Below are 11875 nucleotides of genomic sequence, written 5' to 3'. Positions count from 1 at the left end.
AAATTCGCGAAATTTGAAGAGTCACCTTACTTTTTGAACACACCTCGTATATCAAAAATATGGTTTAATGCATGGTAGAATATGTTTAAAGCTGAAGTCATATCATTGCATGCGTGGAGATCGGACCAGTCAAAATCAGAGATAAGAATATTAAGTTGAAGAAAGTCTGACTTCCTAAAAAATCGAATCTTTTTGACGGCTCAGTCGATTGGAGTGGTCCACATCGATCGCCAGCTCCAGAGTGGGATGATAAAGATCTTCAGGGCGTGTAAGTGGTGGGACCCTAGATATAAATACGGAGTCCAGGGTCATCTCTAACATACCTGCAATAAAATCGTGATGTGAGGAAGGTGTTAAAACTAAACTATTTTCATTTTTTGACCAGGTAATTTGTGGTATGTTAAAATCACCCAGAACCACTAACTGATCCAAATCTGATTATAACGTAAAAACGGACTGTATGGCCGCTAGGTGCAACTCATACGTGAATGGATCGGGGTTGGGAGGGATGTAAGATCACGTAATTAATAAAAACTTACCAGGAAGCGAAAGTTTAACACAAATGAATTCTATATCGCCGAATTGAAAATTAATCTCCTCGGATACGGGTTTAGAGTCGACAGAAATTAACACTCCATCCCCGGATCCGAGTGATCGATTTCTTGGACGAAAATGTGTTCCGGCCAGAACTTGGTTTAGCACATTTTGTCAAATTCCACCGAGGGGACGCGTATCTTAAATTATGATACTTTTCTATTATAATGATATTTAAATTTAGTTATGTCATCCACCTTGATGTCGGCTTTCGATCTGGCTTGTATGTATGCCAATACGTCTGCCTCAGACGTATCCTCGGAAAGCCGGGAAACGAATATATGTTTCTCAGGTGGGATTACCTTTAGGGGCTTTGGTGTAGCAGGTTCTAATCCTGCACGCACATCCAGTGCACGCCGGTAGTCCGAGCACGAAATTCCCCTGCAGTGTATCGGGTGGGTTGATGTTAATGGAAATTGGCTCTGTAGGAGCCAGGAGCCTTGAAGCAGACAAACTATCTAACGATTTCCTAGAAATATCGGATGCCAGAAAATTCGGATGCCGAATTTTTCGGACTCACCGGAGTGATGGCCATAGGCGTTCCAAACAGCTGCGGCGATAATTCAGTGTTCTGAAGGTAAGAAGTGGGAGAGAGAAGGGAACTAGTGATCTGCGGCACACAAGAATTTGATTTTTTACGCTTTGGAGACTCATTTAAGAATTGGACATTATTAACTTTACGAAAAGCGCCGAGCACCTCACGAAAACCATTTTTTGTCTGCCGCATAAAAGATCTTACTTCCCTTTGAGTCCCCCGACAACTTTCACAGCAATAATAATAATAATCTTCTAAAATATCCAATGAATAACGCTTTACTTATAAATATGTTCTTAAACATTTAACATTTAAACATCTTAAACAATTAAATTAAATTAGTAACAATTTCCTCTATTTTTTCATCTTCATCGTCATTTCTATAGTTTTCATTTTTGTTTATAAGCATGAGATAGTGTTCTGGCACGGTATAAGTATGACAGCATTTTCCGTGTCTGTGCATTCCATATCTGAGAAATTAATAAAAACTAATTAAAAATTAAACAATTTTGATTAAACAAATATAGCCAACCTTATGCTTAATAGTGCATTTTAGTGCATTTAACGTATTTAAATGCATTTTATTGCGAAACTTAGTCTTTATTAAGACAACGAAAAGAGACTCAAATGGTTTATTTCCACCAGCATCCTTATGATCCATTGCCTCTGCCCAAAAGGTTAAGGTATCATTAATATTTTCCCATTTAATGAGATGAATTTTATCTATTTGGGATTTTAGTTCATCTACTGTGGCTTACAGCTTATTTGACCCACATTGTATATCGAAATTGACGAAATCGAATCAAAAGTGAAAATTCTATTTGCGAATACATTGACCAAAGAGTAACCAAAAGAAAGAACCGATAAATAACACTTCTTGGAAGAGAAGCTAAGCATAAATGCAATGGGTCCAATAAGCTGTGACATACTGCAGTATTTTTTTTTTAAGTGAATAATTATAAAACCTTTTGTTTTTTTTAATAAAATTTTTCGAAAGTTGTACTCGGAGAGTACCTGCTTTACGTTTTCTTGGGCCGACCTATGAGCCCTGTTGTGTTCAGCGGAGAGGATTTCTCGTCTCTATGCAATTGCAATAATGACCGTTACGCGGTTTTTCAATGCTAAAATTTTGTGGCTGGAAATTGGCAAACCAATTGGCCCTGTATCATTGAGAGTGTGTACAAATTGCAATAGATCGCGTTTACGCCCTTAGGTACTATTACATCTGCGAGCTCATGTCATGTAATGACTCTTGCAGGAGAAGCTGATCGCATGCCGGCTCTTGTTTTCAAAGGGAACAAAGCTGCGTTTAAGGACTTATCCGTTGTTCACTGTGTATAGTAGCTACGCACGATTCAGATTTTTATAACGCACGATGAGATTATTGTAATAGGGGGTCCTCTTGAGACAGCACTGCACCAATACCATAGGCCGAGGCATCTGATCAAGGATCAAATGCTTTCTTATATTTGGGGTATGCAAAAAAATCCCCTGCAAAATCTTTTATAAAGCATCTGTAATAACTCGCCAGGCCGAGAAACGACCGGACTTCGAATACAGACTTTGGTTCCTTAAAGTCTTTAACGGCCCTAACCTTTTCTGGATCAGTCGTCGGTCCATTAGTGGTGACTTTGAACCCTAAAAAAACGCCTTCGAAATTCATATTTTCCCCCTTTTACCGAAAAGGAAGTTTTCTCACGGTCGCGTTCAGTGAGCATGATCTGGTGATAACCCGACTTGAGGTCCAATGTTGTGAAATACTTGGCCTTGCCCAAGGTCCCCAATATCATTCAGATATTTGGCATGGGGTACTTGTCGGATATTGTTCTGTCATTAAGTTTGCGAAAGTCTATTACTAGTCGCATGTTCTTGTTACCCTCTTCGTCAGTGCCCTTTTTGTCTACTACCCATATTGGATTGTTGTAAGGGGACACTGATTTCTGGATTATACCGTTACTCAGTAGATTTTGTATTTCCTTGTTTACGAAGTCAGCCGCCCCCATAGGGTACGGATATAATTTCGCATGATTAGGCTCCTCGTTTTGTGCCGAAGTGTTATACGGTAGGGCTTAATCTGGATTTGCAAAAGCCTTTTTCCAATCCCTGAGCATTTTTAGAAAGGTACCTTTTACGTAAGGTGGCGCATCTGAGCAATCTTTATCGGTAAAATGTACGTACTGATGTACGTATAGAGCGAGATTTTTTCGGCTTCCGTACCCCATTTGAGTTGGCCGGAAGCTAAACAGAGAGATGCCCCTGCCTGTGTTAACAGGTCCAGGCCGATTATTCCGTCGAATGTAGATAAGTCTGGTAATATGTATAAAAACAAGAGAAAACGCTATAGTCGAGTGCCGCGACTATAAGATACCCGTTACTGTTTTACACAATTTTAAAATGTTAATTTTGCTAGCGGAAATTCCCCAAGCGCCACTTATTGTCGGAGAAAGCATGTTGACTAACTGATAGTGACGTCACTGCCCATGTGAGGCCTTATAAACTATTTCTCCATAAGTAGCGAAAAAATGTTCCGATTTAAAAAAATCGTTGGTAAATCCATAGATATTAACAGAAATAAGTTATACAAGCTCAAACGAAGGCATTCATAATAATATTGTAGGCGCCACAGTTTTCCGCGGTTTGTGGGCGTTAGAGTGGGCTTGGCCTGATGAAACTTCGTGGAAAGTTGCAGAAGCATCTCTTAAATACGTGTTCCTAAGCAAAATTTTGTAGCTCATATAGTTTTCGAGATTATTGCATTTTTGGTTTTTCGGGTTTTATGGGCGTCAGAGTGGGCGTAGCAATTCGCATTGGGAGCATCATAAAAACCGAACTTTCTATCTCTTACAGTTATCGAGATATCAGCTTTTCTAGAAAATCCGAAAACCGTCTTTTGAGCCTTGTGGGCGTATGGGTGAGTGTGGCCGGATAGTAGAACCACTATAAGATGCGCTGGAATCTAAAGATTATACTTTCTGAATTTCAACTTTCTAGCTCCAATAGTTCCTGAGATTTCAGCAATTTTAGTTTTTTGCGATTTGTGGGCGTTAGAGTGGGCGTGGCAGGATGCTGTAATAATCTTGCGCTGTCCCGGCACTTCAAGAATCTTCATGGTTAATCTCAACTGTATCTGTTATAGTTCCTGAGACGTCGGACGGACGGACAGACGGACATGGCTCAATCGACTTTCGCTAGTGATCCTGATCAAGAATATATTTGCTTTATAGGGTTGCAAACACTTCCTTCTATCTGTTGCATACTTTTCAACGAATCTAGTATACCCTTTTACTCTACGAGTAACGGGTATAAAAAATTTTTTTTTTTTTTTTTTCCTTTGCTATTTATTTTATTGAATCTTCTCCCTATGGAGACTAACAATAAGTGTATCAAATCTTAAACCTAATTACTTTAACTAACTGTCATATGACTGATATTATGCTATAGGGGGCCCGAAAGTTATTGCTGGCTGTGCGGGTCGTTGCTTTGTAGACGGGATCGGCTGGGAAATAGGCTTCTTGCGAGGCGATTGGGGTGCATAGAGAGTTTTTCATTGTAGGACGCTTTTTGTTTGTCTATTTCATCTTTTACGGTAAGAATGCCTAGGTCCCTGTGGATGTTTAGATTGCGAATATACCATGGTGCCCCAGTGATAATTCGGAGGGTTTTTGACTGGACGCGCTGTATAATGTCTATATTCGTTCTGCTGTCGTTCCCCCATAGCTGGGAGCCGCAACGGGCATTAAGAATCCAGTGGAGGCTGTTGGCCTTCAGTTTCAGGTGTTCTTTTTTGCATTGGATGTGTCTTCTCCAGGTTAGTCGTCTGTCAAGGTGGACGCCGAGGTACGTTACATCGTTAACTTGGGGAATCTGCGTGTTATTTAATGATAGTGTAGGGCAAGTTTGTCTGTTGAGGGTAAACGTTATGTGTTTACATTTTTGTTCATTTATTTTAATCCGCCAATCGGATAGCCACCTCTCTACTATGAGCAGGTGGTGGCTCTGCCTGGGCACCCCGAGCGACTTAGAATTGCGGTGTCGTCTGCGAACGTAGATGTTGTTAGCTGCTCATTTGTGGGAATATCCGATGTGTATAGGAGGAACAGAGTAGGCCCTATCGCGCTTCCTTGCGGGACTCCAGCTTCGATAATGTAGTCTCCGGATGTTGCTGTGTTGCACCTTACTGCGAAGGTTCTGTTGTATAAATACGACTCAAGAAGCTTATGAGTGTATCCAGGCAAGTGTGTTTTAATTTTGTGCATGAGACCATCTAGCCATACTCTATCAAAGGCTTGACATACGTCGAGGAATATTGCGCTGCAGTATTCTCGATGCTGAAAGGCTGTGCGAATTCCTGATGTTATTCTGTTTACTTGTTCGATTGTTCCATGGTTTTGACGGAAGCCAAATTGATGTGCTTCTAGATATGGTATTATGCGGGTTAGAAGACATTTTTCGAACAACTTAGACAAACACGATAATAGACTGATTGGTCTGTAGGATGACGAAATTGTACGGTCTTTTCCGGGCTTTGGTATCATAATGACAATAGATTTTTTCCATTTTTTTGGGTAGTAGCCGAGTGTCATGATCCCATTGAAGAGCTTACAAATAACCTCAACGGCAGAGTTTGGAAGTTCGGTTACCATATTTGGGGTTATTTGGTCACCGCCAGGGGCCTTTTTCTGTTTCAGTTCCCCAATGACTTTCGCGATCTCCTTCGGCTGAAACAATGGTGGCAAGGAAATAGATTCAGATTCTATTTGTGGTAGTACAAATGAACCAGTGGCAGGGTTCGGCTGGAAGACGTTTCTGAGATGTAAAGCAAAAGTTTCGGCTCTATCCGCGTCGCTGCGTACCCAGCTGACAGATGAATTTCTTATCGGCGTGACTGTTTCGACAGGGGAGCTCAGATTTGGATGAGCCCTCCACAGAAGATGTTTTGTACTCGTTGGCGAAAGTTTTTTAATATACCGCAGTTGTGCCTTTTCTGCTTCTTGCTTTATAGCTCGATTTAGTAAGCGAGTGGCTTTAATAAGACGTTGTTTTGATGATGGCGATCTGTTTGTTTGCCAGGCCTGTCGCAGGCTCCTTTTTTCTAGGACTAGCCGTTCAATTTGCAGATTAGTTTTAAGGTGGTTGGTTTCCATCTCCCTGCCTTGTGGTGTTGCGATAGTGTCTGCCTTCACGAATACTTCTTCAAGAGCATCGGTAGAGCCGTCGATGTCAGCTGCGAGGTTAAATTGAGGGTTTATTTGATGTGTGAGCTTACATACTTTTTGTATTTTAACCAGTTGGTTCTGTGCGACGTCAACCTGTGGGGGTCATCTGTAATTTTTGTGCTTTGAAGGAGAGTTATTTGCACTGGAGAATGGTCTGACGACAGGTCCGAATGTGCTCTGGCGCTTATTAAATTTCGTGGAATATTTTTTGTCAGCGCAAAGTCTATTAGTCCTTCAGAAATTGTAAAGCGAGGTGGGCAGTAAACAGCGGCTATGGTGAGGTGTCCGTTGCCTGACTGGACTTGAATAGACGTGGCTTGCATATAATTAGTTTCAAAACTTCGGTGAAAGTGGTGCCTGATGCGTTCCCTGATTAAGATGCCGGCTCCGCCGTGGGCTTTACCATCTGGATGATCTGCGCGGTAGAGAGTGTATCCTCTTACTTGGAAGTTGTATTTGTTTGTGAGGTGCGTCTCTGCCAGTAGCATAATGTCGATATGATTATCATTCAGAAACTGTGTTACTTCATGGTTGTGCCGTGAAACGCCATTGGCGTTCCACATCGTTATTCGTAAATTTGCCATCTGTTATTTGGACTGCTTAGCTACAAGTAGCTGTAGCACCATGTTCTGGTTATGAACCAGTGTTTGCATGGTCGTTTTCATGAATGACATGAATTCCATCATACTTTGTTGCATGCTGATCATCATAGATTCCAGAGTGCCTTGCGACATAAGTTGGGTCTGTTGAGCGTTTTCTAGATTAGGCTGAAGTGGGTTTTCCGTCCCTGATCGAAGGGCATCGGCGTATGAGCAGCCCTTCTGGGTATTTAGTTGACCCAGTGAGGATCTAGCAGCCGTGTCGGAGAAAACTTCCGGCGGGTAATTGTACACATTTAGGGTATTCTGATGACGCGTTGCTGTCACTTTACGCATTCGGTCCTTTAACTCCTTGTAGATCGGGCAGCCTCTGTAGTTTGCCGTGTGGTTACCTTGGCAGTTGACGCATTTTTTCTTTTTGGGGTCTTCTTTGTTGGCAGGGCAGTTGGCCGAATTGTGGAAGTCTCCACAAGCTACACAGACTGTTCGGAGTGAACAGTAGGCCCTGGTGTGTCCATACTCCTGACAATTTGTGCATTGCACTGGGCCGTTTCTTTTATGTGGCTCTTCCACGGTAATTCTTCGGTGCAATAAGTATTTCAGATTATAGATGGGATGCACTTCATTTTTCTTCATGACTTTGCTATCTGGCAGAGAACCCTTTATCCTTAAGAGCATCGATAACTTCCTTGGCGGTTACGTCTGGCTCTATACCTTTTATTACCACTTGCAAGCCCTTGCTACTTTTAAGTTGGTACGTGTAGTAGCTTTTCCTAGCTTCCTCTAGTTATTTGGAAACAGCTCGGTACTGTTCTTCAGATTTGGTCTGAAGCTTGGTTTCATGGATATCCCCTTTTGTGACCGGAACAACATGAAAGTTTCCGTCCCCAGTCAGAGCAACAATTTTGTTTACCAGCGCGTTCGTAATTTTCTCCCTAATGTAAATTGGGTGGGGCTTAGGTTTCGGTTGGGTCTCCTGAGCCCGTTCTGGTTCATTTACTGCTAGGAGCGCAAATCTATTGCTGTTCGAATTCGTAGGTATTTTGTTTTCAGTTTGGACACGGTTTATTTTTGACTTGTTACATACGGCGTTATTCTGCGGGCTGAGCATACGCTTGATATGAATGTACCGATCAAGTCCGGTCTGTATGGCCGAACCCGCTTGCTGAGTTTTGTTTTGGTTTTGTTTAGTTGTCGTAGTTTTTGTTGCCTTTGTAACTGAAGTAATGGCAGTAGCTGTGGTTGTTGTTGGTTCAGCTTGCGATGAGAGAATTGGCTGGAGAGCCGACGACATCGTAGACGCAGTTGTTGTTGTATTTGCAGAAACGGTAGTTACCGATGACACCGTAGAAGAGATTGCCCAAACTGCCGGCAGTGCATCGATCGGGGAGAGGGGGGAAGGGCATTGTGAGCTCCAAGACTGAGTAACGGCAACGCTGCTTGGGGTTAGGAGTCGGGGCGACAGAGAGCGGACGTCTTCGGTTGCGGTCAACGACATTGCACTACTTTTTGGCTCCGGAGAGACATACGAAAAGTACGCGTTGTTCCGAGCAACAGAGAGTCGGCGCTCGTCTTGTTGCTTTTGTTGTCTTTCGCGGCTTTGAGTCGTTTGTTTTCCGGGTGCACTAGTTATTGGCTTGGTTGCTGGCATTTGTTCAGTTTTCCTTATTATTTGTTTTTTGTGGTTTAGATGTTAAGTTTGCAGGGAATCAAAACCCTTTCTATTTGGCATCGCTGCCAGCGTCCTTTCGCTTTTATTTTAATATTTTTTTACCGTTTGTTACTACGCTTACGAACACACTGTGAGAGCGCTGAAGAACACACGTCTGCACTGGGCAAAGTACACCATCACCGATTGTATAAAAAGTCGCTTTAATGTTAAATAGCCATACGAAGCATGTTTCTTTGATTGTAGTCTCGCCATGAATGGAATGGATAGTGAAGAGGGAATTAACTGGGCGAATGAAATTTTTAGATGAGCCGGTGTCAATCAAGAATTTCGTCCGATGACGGGTAACAGGGATTTTCCCCTATATAACTTATTACGTCTGAATCATACTCGCAAAAAGCATCATCTCTAATTTTTTCAAATGCGCTGGAAGCATTGTTGGCGTAAGATTCCCATGCCTGCCCCGTGCACTCGGACGTGGCAGGCCTCCTCTTTTGGTGAGTAGAAACTGGGGCAGGGGGGCGAACCCTTGCAAAGGGATCAACTTTCATCGGCTCTGCAGTTTACTATTGCGTGGGTCGGAATCGATCTGGGCTTTAACTTGTTTAGTCTAATGCGGGTTTCTACTAGCACCTAACTGGGGGTCTGTTTGCAATGAAATTCTATCCTGCTGACGCCTTTGCGGATTCGGAGTCGTTTTGCGATCTTTATCTTCTTGACTTCTCGCAAAAATGGTTGCGAAAAAATACCTCTTGTGCCAGGGATTGGGCAGGTGGCATGTCTTTCGGCTTTGCCGAGAAAAGTAAGTAAGTGTAAGATTCCGCTTCAGGCCTGATATAAACACTCGTAAAGCGTCAACAGGGAATTTATCGCATAATACTGCATATTTCGTTCATATGACATGTTTACATTGTTAGTTAGCAGTGTAAGCTTTTTCTCTACCTCATCGTAGTATTGTAAGAGGTTTAGGCCACTCTGTCTGAGAGTGCCTAATTCTTGTTCGATGACATGCATCGGTCGTTTGTTACTATATGTGAAATCGAAGCGATTTATGATCGCATCGACCGTTCCAAATGAAGACAGCACGGCATCGGGGGGGCTTCTTATAATAATCACCGAATGATAATGGCGTGAGCTGCCATCGAACCGTCTCAATATATAAGCGAACGCAGCTTGCCTTTAAGAAACATAGGATCCTGTGCCCCCACAAATTCAGGTAGGCATTTAACAGCGTCCAAGGGTTCGTTACATTGGATTTCATCCCTAATCTGTATAGCCGTATACACTTTGATTTCTGGAGTTGGAGCCGAAGCTCGGGACGCGGTGGTCGCAGCGCGTAAATCTGTCATTTGGCTGGTCAATGAATCGATTTCGGGGCGACCTGTCGGGCTAATGCATTATCGACAGCCGACTGCACTATTGTGTGTATCCAACAAGAGGAAACGCTATAGTCGAGTGCCGCGACAATAAGATACCCGTTACTGTTTAACCAAATTTTAAAATATTATTTTGCTAGTGGAGATTCACGAGGCGCCACCTATTGTCAGAGGAAGTATGTTAAGTATGCTTATAGAGACGTCACTGCCCATGTGAGGGCTTATAACCTAAATTTCTTTATAAATAGCGAAATAATGTTCCGATTTGAAAAATCTTTGGTTAATCAATAGATATTAACAGAAATTAGTTATACAAGGTCAAACGAAGGCAGACATAATAATATTGTAGGCGCCACAGTTTTCCGCGGTTTGTGGGCGTTAGAGTGGGCTTGGCCTGATGCAACTTCGTGGAAAGTTGCAGAAGCATCTCTTAAATACGTATTCCTAAGCAAAATTTTGTAGCTATTATAGTTTTCGAGAATTTTGCATTTTTGGTTTTTCTGGTTTTATGGGCGACAGAGTGGTCGTAGCAATTCGCATTGGGAGCATCATAAAAACCTACATGCTTAATCCGAACTTTCTATCTCTGACAGTTACCGAGATATCAGCTTTTCTAGAAAATCCGAAAACCGTCTTTTGAGCCTTGTGGGCGTATGGATGGGTGTGGCCGGATAGTAGAACCACTATAAGATGCGCTGGCATCTAAAGATTATACTTTCTAAATTTCAACTTTCTAGCTCCAATAGTTCCTGAGATTTCAGCAATTTTAGTTTTTTGCGATTTGTGGGCGTTAGAGTGGGCGTGGCCGGATGCAACTTCGTGGAAAGTTGCAGAAGCATCTCATAAATACGTGTTCCTAAGCAAAATTTTGTAGTTCTTATAGTTTTTGAGATATTTCCATTTTTGGTTTTTCGGGTTTTGTGGGCGTGACTTGATCGGAAAAAAACAATTCGCATTGGGAGCATCATAAAAACCTACATGCTTAATCCGAACTTTCTATCTCTTACAGTTACCGAGTTATCAGCTTTTCTAGAAAATTCGAAAACCGTCTTTTGAGCCTTGTGGGCGTATGGGTTGGTGTGGCCGGATAATAGTACCACTTTAAAATGCGCTGGCATCTAAAGATTATACTTTCTGAATTTCAACTTTCTAGCTCCAATAGTTCCTGAGATTTTAGCAATTTTAGTATTTTGCGATTTGTGGGCGTTAGAGTAGGTGTGGTAGGATGCTGTAATAAACTTGCACTGTCCCGGAATCTCAAGAATCTTCATGGTTAATCTCAACTTTGTATCTGTTATAGTTCCTGAGATCTCAGCGTTCATACGGTCGGACGGACGGACGGACAGACGGACATGGCTCAATCGGCTTCGCTATTGATCCTGATCAAGAATATATATACTTTATAGGGTCGTAAACGCTTCCTTCTATCTGTTACATACTTTTCAACGAATCTAGTATACCCTTTTACTCTACGAGTAACGGGTATAAAAAAATAAAGTTCTCGGCGAAACCGATTGGGTTTTTGTTGTTGAACGCCAATTATAATTATTACTACTGGTTGATGGGTGGTCTTCTTCCATATTGCTCATACTTTGGTGCGGGGGGAAGTGGTTGTCGCTATTAGCGCCTGTACTTGTGAAATGACTGCTAACAGCAGCCCCGCGGATACGGTGGAAATGATCACCGCTAGCCGCGCCTGTTGGTGTGAGGTGACTGCGAAGAGCAGCCACTGGTGGTATCCGCACGTGGGTGCGGAAAGAGGAGATTGTTTTAGCTACGTCTTCTAACGTAGAAGTTGGGGCTGTCTTAGCCGGGTGGCTGTCCTTTCACCTTTGTAGATAAAGACCAATTAAGTTGGGATGTAACTGACCCCCTTCGCCTGCTGG

Source organism: Drosophila eugracilis, unplaced genomic scaffold, assembly GCF_018153835.1.
Source record: "Drosophila eugracilis isolate 14026-0451.02 unplaced genomic scaffold, ASM1815383v1 contig_1807, whole genome shotgun sequence".
Lineage (NCBI taxonomy): Eukaryota > Metazoa > Arthropoda > Insecta > Diptera > Drosophilidae > Drosophila > Drosophila eugracilis.
Note: the sequence above shows the minus strand (reverse complement) of the source record.